We start from the raw sequence: 12,579 nt of genomic DNA, 5'->3' as shown, positions 1-12,579 counted from the left end.
TAGGTCATTTTGGTGGCCTTCTTTGTCACGGGATGTGCGCTCCTTTGTGCAGTCCTGTGGGACTTGTGCGCGGGCCAAACCTTGCTGCTCACGCGCCAGTGGGTTGCTTTTGCCTTTGCCGGTCCCTGAGAGGCCTTGGACGCATATTTCTATGGATTTTATTTCAGATCTTCCGGTTTCCCAGAGGATGTCGGTTATCTGGGTGGTTTGTGACCGATTTTCTAAGATGGTTCATTTGGTACCTTTGCCTAAATTGCCTTCCTCTTCTGAGTTGCTTCCGTTGTTTTTTCAGCATGTGGTTCGTTTGCATGGCATTCCGGAGAATATTGTGTCCGATAGAGGTTCCCAGTTTGTCTCCAGGTTTTGGCGAGCCTTTTGTGCTAGGCTGGGCATTGATTTGTCTTTTTCTTCCGCATTTCATCCTCAGACAAATGGCCAGACCGAGCGAACTAACCAGACTTTGGAAACTTATTTGAGATGCTTTGTGTCTGCTGATCAGGATGATTGGGTGGCTTTCTTGCCATTGGCCGAGTTTGCCCTTAATAATCGGGCTAGTTCTGCTACCTTGGTTTCACCTTTTTTTTGTAATTCTGGGATTCATCCTCGTTTTTCTTCGGGGCAGGTTGAGCCTTCTGATTGTCCTGGGGTGGACTCTGTGGTTGACAGGTTGCAGCAAATTTGGGCTCACCGTCGGCGGCGTGTGGGTTCCCGGCTTCGGGTTGGGGATTTGGTCTGGTTGTCTTCCCGTCATGTTCCTATGAAGGTTTCTTCCCCTAAGTTCAAGCCTTGGTTTATTGGTCCTTATAGGATTTCTGAGATTATCAATCCAGTGTCTTTTCGTTTGGCCCTTCCAGCCTCTTTTTCAATCCACAATGTTTTTCATAGATCTTTGTTGCAGAAATATGTGGTACCCGTCGTTCCCGGTGTTGATTGATGGGGAGTTGGAGTATGTTGTTGAGAAGATCTTGGATTCTCGTTTTTCAAGGCGGAGGCTTCAGTATCTTGTTAAGTGGAAGGGTTATGGCCAGGAGGATAATTCTTGGGTTGTTGCCTCTGATGTTCATGCTGACAATTTGGTTCGTGCCTTCCATTTGGCTCGTCCTGATCGGCCTGGGGGCTCTGGTGAGGGTTCGGTGACCCCTCCTCAAGGGGGGGGGTACTGTTATGAATTCTGTTCTTGGGCTCCCTCCGGTGGTTATAAGTGGTAGTGCTGCTGTCTGTCCTTCACAGCAGTTATCAGGTGTGTCCACTCTGGACTGGGCTATTTAGTCTGGCCTCACCCTTTGGTCAGTGCCAGTTGTCCATTGTATTCTGGAGGATTCACATCCCTTCATGGTTTCTCCTGCTTCCTGGTCTTTTCACCAAGATAAGTTCTGCTGGTTTGCAGCCCACATGTTGTGGGCCTCATTGTTCAGTGCATTTCATGTTTTTTCTTGTCCAGCTTAATCTGTGTAAGGATTTATGCAGTCAAGCTGGAATCTCTGGAGAGGCAGATATGCCCTCCATATCTTTAGTTAGATGTGGAGATTTTTGTATTTTCTGTGGTGGATATTTCCTAGTATTTTAATACTGACCGCATAGTTCTCTGTCCTATCTTTCCTATTTAGCTAGATTGGCCTCCTTTGCTAAATCCTGCTTTCAGCCTGTGTATGTTTTTTCCTCTCCTCTCACAGTCAATATTTGTGGGGGGCTGCCTATCCTTTGGGAATTTTCTCTGAGGCGAGATAGTTTTCCCTTTTCTATCTATAGGGTTAATTAGTCCTCCGGCTGTGTCGAGGTGTCTAGGATCAGTAGGTACATCCCACGGCTATTTCTAGTTGCGGTGTTAAGTTCAGGGTCCGCGGTCAGTATAGATACCACCTTCTCCAGAGTACGTCCAATGCTGCTCCTGGGCCACCAGATCATAACAGTGGAGGAGACCAATCTGAGCTTATGCATATCCTCCATGGTGGTTTCTCAATGCATGCTCCCTGCCAAAGTTATTGTCGCTGGCAGAGAGCTGCCAATCACTGTTTTTGTGGATAGTGGTTCTGCCACAAATCTCATTGATGAGGAGTTTGCGCGCACAGCCGGTTTTTGAATTGAAAAACTGCCTCATCCTATCCACGTGGTCACCATCAATGCTGCTCCTCTCTCACAGGGGGAGATTACTGAGTTTGTGGCTGAGGTGAAACTCCACATTGGGGTTCTACATTTCGAGCAGGTTACATGTAAGGTGCTCAGGAATCTTCCTGCACAGGTGGTTTTGGGTTTTCCATGGTTGTCTATGCACAACCCGGTTATTGACTGGAAAACTCAGGACATAATTCAGTGGAGCGAATTCTGCCAGGAGAATTGCCTGGCCACATGTGAGTCTGCTGTGACTTCAAGCATTCCTGAGTCACTTCTGGATTTTGCGGATGTGTTCTCTGAGAATGGTTGTTCAGAGTTGCCACCACATCGCCCCTATGACTGTACTATCAGGTTTAAAACAGGGGCCAAATTGCCTAAAGCAAGGATGTTTAATATCTCCGGTCCGGAGAGACAAGCGTTAAAGGATTACATTGCTGAAAGTTTGAGCAAAGGGCACATCAGGCCTTCATCCTCGCCTGTGGCAGCGGGGTTCTTCTTCGTAAAGAAGAAACATGGCGGACTACGCCCGTGTCTGGATTTCAGGGAGTTAAACCAGATTACGGTTCATGATCCATACCCTATGCCACTGATACCAGATTTGTTCAACCAGGTGGCAGGTGCTAAGTGGTTTACCATGCTTGACCTCAGGGGGGCGTACAACCTCATAAGAGTCCGTCAAGGTGATGACTGGAAGACGGCTTTTAATACCCCTGAGGGTCATTTTGAAAATTTGGCGATGCCATTTGGGTTGACAAACGCACCTGCAGTGTTCCAACATTTCATAAATGATGTGTTCTCGCATGTTTTGGGGAAATTCGTTATTGTATACCTAGATGACATTCTCATATATTCTTGCGACAGTGATACTCATTTAGATCATGTCAGGCAGGTGTTACAGCTTCTCAGAGAGAATAAGCTCTATGCTAAACTTGAGAAATGTGTATTTTTGGTTCAGGAGTTGCCTTTCTTGGGTTATATTGTGTCTGCTTCTGGGTTTAAAATGGACGCCGCTAAGGTGCAAGCGGTGTTGCGTTGGGAACGGCCTGATAACCTAAAAGCACTTCAGCGGTTCCTTGGGTTTTCTAATTACTATAGGAAGTTTATCAAAGATTTTTCTATCATTGCTAAACTGCTAACTGACATGACTAAAAAGGGTACCAATTTCTCCGTTTGGCCTGAGGCTGCTGTGCGCGCATTTGAATTTCTTAAGAACTGTTTTGTTTCGGCCCCCATTCTTGTGCAGCCAGGCGTATCGAAACCTTTTGTCGTGGAAGTCGATGCATCCGAGGTTGGTGTGGGGGCGGTGTTGTCACAAGGCTCATCCTTGAGCGATTTGCGTCCTTGCACCTATTTCTCCAAGAAACTGTCGTCTACCGAACGTAACTACGATATCGGCAACAGGGAATTGTTGGCAATCAAGTTGGCCTTTGAGGAATGGCGACACTTCTTGGAGGGGTCGGTTCATCAGGTTACTGTTATGACCGACCATAAGAATTTGCTTTATTTGGAGTCTGCCAAGCGTCTATCTCCCAGGCAGGCTCGCTGGGCATTGTTTTTCACGCGGTTCAACTTTGTTGTTACTTACAGACCTGGGTCTAAAAACACTAAGGCGGACGCTCTGTCCAGGTGTTTTCCGGGGGGAGAACCTCGGGAAGATCCGGTACCCATCCTCCAAAAGGGTGTTGTGGTTTCGGCTCTCACAACCGAGGTTGAGGCTGAGATTGCCGAGGCCCAGGAGGAGGTGCCATCTGAGCTTCCCATCAACAAATCGTTTGTACCGCTTCACCTCCGCTTAAAGGTTTTGGCGGAGCATCATGATGCTGTCCTGGCTGGCCACCCAGGGGTCAGGGGTACTTTGGAGTTGGTTTCACGTCAGTTTTGGTGGCCCAAAATCCGACAAGACTTGGTCTCATACGTGTCAGCTTGCACCACGTGCGGTAGGGCTAAGATGCCCCGTTCCCGTCCTGTTGGCACACTACTTCCTCTCGAGGTACCTAGTAAGCCATGGACGGAGATCTCCATGGATTTTATCACTGACTTGCCCTCCTCAGCCGGGAACACGGTCATTTTGGTGATTGTTGATCGGTTCTCAAAAATGTCGCACTTTGTGTCTTTGCCTTCGTTGCCTAACGCTAAGACTCTGGCTCAGGTATTTGTGCAGGAGGTGGCCAGACTTCATGGGGTTCCGTCTGACATCGTTTCTGATAGAGGTACTCAGTTTGTGGTAAAATTTTGGAAAGCGTTTTGCTCACGGCTGGGGATCAAGTTGTCTTATTCTTCGGCGTTTCATCCTCAGTCAAATGGTCAGACCGAGCGTATGAACCAAAATTTGGAGCAGTACTTACGCTGCTTTGTTTCTGATAAAGGCAAAGCAATATCTGTGTTTAGAATGTGAATTGCACAGATAGTACCACTAACAATTACACTGTGTTCCAAATTATTATGCACAAAGAGTTTAGGAGTGATACTGATAAGGTTAGAATTTTTTGTTTGTCATGTAAACTCATCGATGGTGATGTGTGTCAGGGCTCTTTATATCACTGAAAGCAATTGCAGATACCTGTGCAAATTAGTTTGGCAGGTGTGTCCAAATAAAGGCAAGATTACTTAAGAAGGCTGTTCCACATTATTAAGCAGCCTACATTTTTTGCCAGAATGGGAAAGAAAAAGGATGTGTCGGCTGCTGAGAAGCAACAAATTGTGGAGTATTTAGGTCAAGGCATGACTACAATCAACATTGTCAAGACACTTCATCGTGATCATCGCACAATCAAGAAGTATGTAGCTGATTCCCAGCACACACGTGTGAGTGCTGATAAGGAAAAATTGAGGACTCTTTCCAACAGGCAATTGCGTAAGGTTAAAAGAGCAGCTGCAAAAATGCCTTGTCATAGCAGCAGACAAGTTTTTGAAGCTGCTGGTGCCTCCAACGTCCCCAGAACAACAAGATGCAGGGTCCTTCAGAGGTTTGCAGCTGTGCGTAAGCCATCCTGTCGACCACCTCTATCCACTGCACACAAGCAGAAATGGCTCCAGTGGGCCAAACAATACATGAAGACTGACTTACAAACTGTTTTGTTCACCGATGAGTGCCATGCAACGCTCGATGGTCCAGATGGATGGAGTGGAGGATGGCTGGTTGATGGACACCCCATGAAAACACGGCTAAGGCGCCAACAAGGAGGAGGTGGAGTAATGTTTTGGGCTGGAATCATGGGGAGAGAGATTGTAGACCCCTTTATGATCCCTGAAAGGGGTAAAGATGAACTCCATAATCTATGTGGAGTTTCTAAAACCACACTTCCTACCATGGTTCAAGAGGAAGAACCATGCTTTCCGCAGCAAGATCATTCTCATGCTGCAAAAAACACATCTGAATCTCTGGCTGCTATGGGCATAAAAGAGGACAAACTTATGGTGTGGCCACCATCTTCCCCTGACCTCAACCCCATTGAGAACCTCTGGAGCATCATCAAAAGGAGTGTCTATGATGGCGGGAAGCAGTTCACATCTAAGCAACAGCTCTGGGAGGGTATTCTGTCCACATGGAAAACAATTGAAGCAGAAACCATCCAAAAACTGACAAATTCAATGGACAAGAGAGTTCAGAAGCTTCCTTCGAACAAGGGGTCCTATGTGCAAATGTAACATCACCTAGAATAAAGTTTCACTTGAAAACTGTTTGATTTCATTTTGTAATAAGCTGATAATGCTTATAACTTCACAGTTGACCATTTTTTTGTTCAAAATAAAAAAAAAAGGTTGAAAACTCTGCTGTGCATAATAATTTGGAACATGCATTTTGAGTGTTTATTTTTTTTAAAAAGATACTGATTTCATAGGCAGTTTGTTCCAAAACATTGCAATTATACTAGAATAGTAGATGACTGGAAAATAACAATGACTGCAATTCAGATAGGTAATTTAGAGAAAATATGAGGAAATATTATTTGCATAATAATTTGGAACACAGTGTAGTCATTATAAAGCAAAAAGTGGATATAATAAAACGTAACTTTTAATAAATCAAAGAAACATAAAAAAACATAAAAAAACAGTCACCCAAGTGAAAACACAAATTGAGGCAGCGTCTCAGCCATATAGTAAATGGTCACAGAGACTAGTAAACCTCTATAGGATTAAAAGATTCCGACTGCGTCAGTATTTTACGGAATCAAAGAAACTATGGTATAGTGTTCCTAAGACACTGTAAACAAACTTCACCTGTAAAGCAGCATCAATTTATATACACATAGTCGCATATGAGGACAATGATTGTCTACTTTCAATCATAGCAAAAAATGTGAACCTGTTCATAAAAGAAGAGATGACAATCCCTATGTCAATCCCTATAGGGCTACCATTAGGCTATCCTCAAAACTCCTGCCCTTACAAGGGCAGTCCACAACTACCCCTGCACACACATGCCCTGCACTCTCCCTATGGTGTCAGCCCGACGCGTTTCTTTCAAGCTATATCATCAGGGGACTTGCTTGTATTAGGAGAAAGGTGCTAATGTGCTAAGTAAAGGAGGGACTTAGAGTCCTGCCACCCTCTGTTATGATCCTAATGGTAGGATCTCAAACTGACCTGACACATATACCCTGAATATATAGGACAAGTTCTTGGGATGTGGAAGCTATACTGATCCTGATCCTATCCAAACACACTAAAGGCAGCTGTGGAGCGTTACCTGAAAACCTAGACGCCTCGTCACAGCCTGAGAAACTGACTACCCCTAGAGAGAAAGCAAAGACCTCACTTGCCTCAGAGAAATATCCCCAAAGTTTTAGATAGCCCCCCACAAATAATAACGGTGAGTTAAGGGGAAAACACAAACGTAGAGATGAAACAGGTTTAGCAAATGAGGCCCGCTAATACTAGATAGGCAGATAATAGATAGGTATCTGTGCGGTCAGTACAAAAGCTATCAAAAGTAAACCACGCAGAGAATACAAGAACCCCCACACCGACTCACGATGTGAGGGGCGCACTCTGCACCCCAGAACTAACCAGCAAGCAAAAAATCACATAAAAGCAAGCTGGGCTGAACTCATAATATAATGAGAAACGTTTTCAAGGAAATAATGAGAAACTGAACAAGCAAACTTAGCTTCTCATAGCAGGAGACTGGTCACAAGGAATATTCAGGAGAGCACAGGATCAGGACTGAACACACCGACAGCAGGCGACAAGTAAAGGTCCAGGTGAGTTAAATAGGCCCAGCCTAGCAGGAGATGAAACAGCTGAGCCCAGCCAAGACCAGCCATATCGCTAAAGGCCACCAGAGGGAGCCCAATAACAAACTCACACAGTACCACTCATGACCACAGGAGGGAGCCCGAGAACGGAATTCACAACAGTACCCCCCCCCTTGAGGAGGGGTCACCGAACCCTCACCAGAGCTCCCAGGCCGATCAGGATGAGCCAAATGAAAGGCACAAACCAAATCGGCCGCATGGACATCGGAGGCGACAACCCAGGAATTATCCTCCTGACCATAACCCTTCCATTTCACTAAGTACTGAAACCTCCGTCTCGAAATACGAGAATCCAAGATCTTCTCCACCACGTATTCCAACTCCCCCTCGACCAAGACCGGAGCAGGAGGATCAACAGAAGGGACCACAGGCACCACATATCTCCGCAACAATGACCTATGGAACACATTATGAATGGCAAACGATGTTGGGAGGTCCAAACGAAAAGACACAGGGTTGAGGATTTCCAAAATCTTATAAGGACCGATGAAACGAGGCTTGAACTTAGGAGAGGAAACCTTCATCGGGACATAACGAGAAGACAACCATACCAAATCCCCCACACGAAGTCGGGGACCCACACAGCGACGGCGGTTAGCAAAGCGCTGAGCCTTCTCTTGGGACAAAGTCAAATTGTCCACCACATGGTTCCAAATCTGCTGCAACCTATCCACCACAGAATCCACCCCAGGACAGTCAGGAGACTCAACCTGACCCGAGGAGAAACGAGGATGAAAACCAGAATTGCAAAAGAAAGGTGAAACCAAAGTAGCAGAACTAGCCCGATTATTGAGGGCGAACTCAGCCAATGGCAAAAAGGTCACCCAATCATCCTGGTCAGCAGAAACAAAACATCTCAAATAAGTTTCCAAGGTCTGATTAGTTCGTTTGGTTTGACCATTTGTCTGAGGATGGAAGGCTGACGAAAAAGACAATTCAATGCCCATCTTAGCACAAAAGGATCGCCAAAATCTGGACACAAACTGGGATCCTCTGTCGGACACAATGTTCTCCGGAATACCATGTAAACGAACCACATTCTGAAAAAACAGTGGCACCAAATCGGAGGAGGAAGGCAACTTAGGCAAGGGTACCAAATGGACCATTTTGGAAAAACGATCACAAACCACCCAGATGACAGACATCTTCTGAGAGACAGGAAGATCCGAAATAAAATCCATGGAAATATGCGTCCAAGGCCTCTTCGGGACAGGCAAAGGCAAAAGCAATCCACTGGCACGAGAACACGAAGGCTTGGCCCGAGCACAAATCCCACAGGGCTGCACAAAGGAACGCACATCCCGTGACCAGGAAGGCCACCAAAAGGATCTCGCCACCAAATCCCTGGTACCAAAAATCCCAGGATGACCCGCCAACACCGAAGAATGAACCTCGGAAATAACTCTACTGGTCCATCTGTCTGGGACAAACAGTCTCTCCGGTGGACAACGGTCAGGTCTATTGGCCTGAAACTCCTGCAACACCCGTCGCAGATCAGGAGAGATGGCAGACAAAATCACCCCCTCTTTGAGAACACCAGTCGGTTCAGAAACTTCCGGGGAGTCAGGTACAAAACTCCTAGAAAGGGCATCAGTCTTCACGTTTTTCGAACCCGGAAGATATGAAACCACGAAATTGAAACGAGAGAAAAACAGCGACCATCGAGCCTGTCTCGGATTCAACCGTTTGGCAGACTCGAGATAAGTCAAATTCTTGTGATCCGTCAAGACCACCACACGATGCTTGGCTCCCTCAAGCCAATGTCGCCACTCCTCAAATGCCCACTTCATTGCCAACAACTCTCGATTACCAACATCATAATTCCGCTCGGCAGGCGAAAACTTTCTTGAAAAGAAAGCACATGGTCTCATCACAGAGCCATCAGAGCTTCTCTGTGACAAAACAGCCCCTGCTCCAATCTCAGAAGCATCAACCTCGACCTGAAAGGGAAGAGAGACATCGGGCTGGCGCAAGACAGGAGCCGAAGAAAACCGACGTTTCAACTCCTGAAAGGCCTCCACGGCCGCAGGAGACCAATTCGTCACATCAGAACCCTTCTTGGTCAAATCCGTCAAAGGCTTCACCACACTAGAAAAATTAGTGATGAAGCGACGGTAAAAATTAGCAAAACCCAAGAACTTCTGAAGACTCTTCACAGATGTAGGTTGAGTCCAGTCATGAATAGCCTGGACCTTGACTGGATCCATCTCGATAGTAGAAGGAGAAAAAATAAAGCCCAAAAAGGAAACCTTCTGGACTCTGAAGAGACATTTAGAGCCCTTCACAAACAAGGCATTGGCATGCAGGACCTGAAATACCATCCTGACCTGCTTCACATGAGACTCCCAATCATCAGAAAAGACCAAAATATCATCCAGGTACACAATCATAAATCTATCCAGGTACTCTCGGAAGATGTCGTGCATGAAGGACTGAAACACAGAGGGGGCATTAGAAAGCCCAAAAGGCATCACCAAGTACTCAAAATGGCCTTCGGGCGTATTAAATGCTGTTTTCCATTCATCGCCCTGCTTTATGCGTACAAGATTATACGCTCCACGAAGATCTATCTTGGTGAACCAACTGGCCCCCCTAATCCGGGCAAACAGATCGGACAACAGTGGCAAGGGATACTGAAATTTGACCGTGATGTTATTTAGAAGGCGATAATCTATACAGGGTCTCAGAGAACCATCCTTCTTAGCCACAAAAAAGAACCCCGCACCCAAAGGGGACGAGGACGGGCGAATATGTCCCTTCTCCAAGGACTCCTTTATATAACTCCGCATAGCGGTATGTTCTGGTACAGACAAATTAAAAAGTCATCCCTTAGGGAACTTACTACCAGGAATCAGATTTATGGCACAATCACAATCCCTATGAGGAGGTAGGGCACTGGATTTGGGCTCATCAAATACATCCTGGTAGTCCGACAAAAATTCAGGGACTTCAGAAGGAGTAGAAGAAGCAATTGACACCAAAGGAGCATCACCATGAATCCCCTGGCAACCCTAACTTGACACAGACATTGCTTTCCAATCCAGGACTGGATTATGAGCCTGCAGCCATGGCAGACCCAACACGACAACATCATGCAAATTATGTAGCACCAGAAAGCGAATTACCTCCTGATGTACAGGAGCCATGCACATGGTCAATTGAGTCCAGTACTGACTTTATTCTTGGCCAATGGTGTAGCATCAATTCCCTTTAGCGGGATAGGGAATTGTAAAGGCTCCAAGATAAAACCACAGTGCCTGGCAAATGACAAATCCATCAAATTCAGGGCAGCACCTGAATCCACAAAAGCCATAACTGGGTAGGATGACAGAGAGCAAATCAAAGTAACAGACAAAATGAATTTAGGTTGTACAGTACCAATGGTGACAAACTTGGCAACCCTTTTTGTGTGCTTAGAGCATGCTGAGATAACATGAGCAGAATCACCACAGTAAAAGCACAGCCCATTCTGACGTCTGTGGTTTTGCAGTTCAACTCTGGTCAGAATCCTGTCACATTGCATAGGCTCAGGTTTCTGCTCAGAAAATACAGCCAGAGGGTGCACAGGTTTGCGCTCCCGCAAACGCCGATCAATCTGAATGGCCAAAGACATTGACTCATTCAGACCCGCCGGCATGGGGAACCCCACCATAACATCTTTAAGGGCTTCAGAAAGACCCTTTCTGAAAATCGCCGCCAGGGCGCACTCATTCCACTGAGTGAGCACTGACCACTTCCTAAACTTCTGACAATAAACCTCTGCTTCATCCCGACCCTGAGAGAGAGCCAGCAAAACCTTCTCTGCTTGGTCTACCAGATTTGGTTCCTCATAAAGCACTCCAAGCGCCAGAAAAAACGCATCAACATTTAGCAGTGCCGGATCTCCTGGCGCCAGAGAGAATGCCCAATCTTGAGGGTCACCCCGCAACAAAGAAATAACAATTTTAACTTGCTGAACAGAGTCGCCAGATGAGCGAGGTCTCAGAGAAAGGAATAACTTACAATTATTCTTAAAGTTCAAAAACCTAGATCTATCTCCGGAGAACAGCTCAGGAATAGGTATTTTAGGCTCTGACATAGGACTGCGGACTACATAATCCTGAATGCCCTGTACCCTTGCAGTGAGATGATCCACACTAGAAGACAGACTCTGAATGTCCATATTAGTAGCTGCATACAGAACCACCCAGAGATTAAGGGGAGGAGAGAGGCCAAACATAGTGCAGAGGAAAAAAAAAAATGACCTTAAGATTTATCTTCTCCCTCTTCTGCTGCATTAACACTTTCGGGCATGCTGTACTGTTATGATCCTGGTGGTAGGATCTCAAACTGACCTGACACATATACCCTGAATATATAGGACAAGTTCTTGGGATGTGGAAGCTATACTGACCGCAAACCTGATCCTATCCAAAAACACTAAAGGCAGCTGTGGAGCGTTACCTGAAAACCTAGACACCTCGTCACAGCCTGAGAAACTGACTACCCCTAGAGAGAAAGCAAAGACCTCACTTGCCTCAGAGAAATATCCCCAAAGTTTTAGATAGCCCCCCACAAATAATAACGGTGAGTTAAGGGGAAAACACAAACGTAGAGATGAAACAGGTTTAGCAAATGAGGCCCGCTAATACTAGATAGGCAGATAATAGATAGGTATCTGTGCGGTCAGTACAAAAGCTATCAAAAGTAAACCACGCAGAGAATACAAGAACCCCCACACCGACTCACGATGTGAGGGGCGCACTCTGCACCCCAGAACTAACCAGCAAGCAAAAAATCACATAAAAGCAAGCTGGGCTGGACTCATAATATAATGAGAAACGTTTTCAAGGAAATAATGAGAAACTGAACAAGCAAACTTAGCTTCTCATAGCAGGAGACTGGTCACAAGGAATATTCAGGAGAGCACAGGATCAGGACTGAACACACCGACAGCAGGCGACAAGTAAAGGTCCAGGTGAGTTAAATAGGCCCAGCCTAGCATGAGATGAAACAGCTGATGTAAGGAACACTCACATGTCAAGAAGCGCAGACCGGAAGTAAGCGTAACTAGGTAACCTAGACGCTAATAGAGGTGCACATATCATGCGCGCTCAGACCGGAAGTGCCCGCTACCTAGCAACATAATCTAGAGTGTAAGTCCATAACATAGCATATAAACGCAGATGTAAAACAAAAATTGATACTGACGGACGGTATGATGAGT

The sequence above is a fragment of the Ranitomeya variabilis genome, chromosome 6, assembly GCF_051348905.1.
Source record: "Ranitomeya variabilis isolate aRanVar5 chromosome 6, aRanVar5.hap1, whole genome shotgun sequence".
Lineage (NCBI taxonomy): Eukaryota > Metazoa > Chordata > Amphibia > Anura > Dendrobatidae > Ranitomeya > Ranitomeya variabilis.
Note: the sequence above shows the minus strand (reverse complement) of the source record.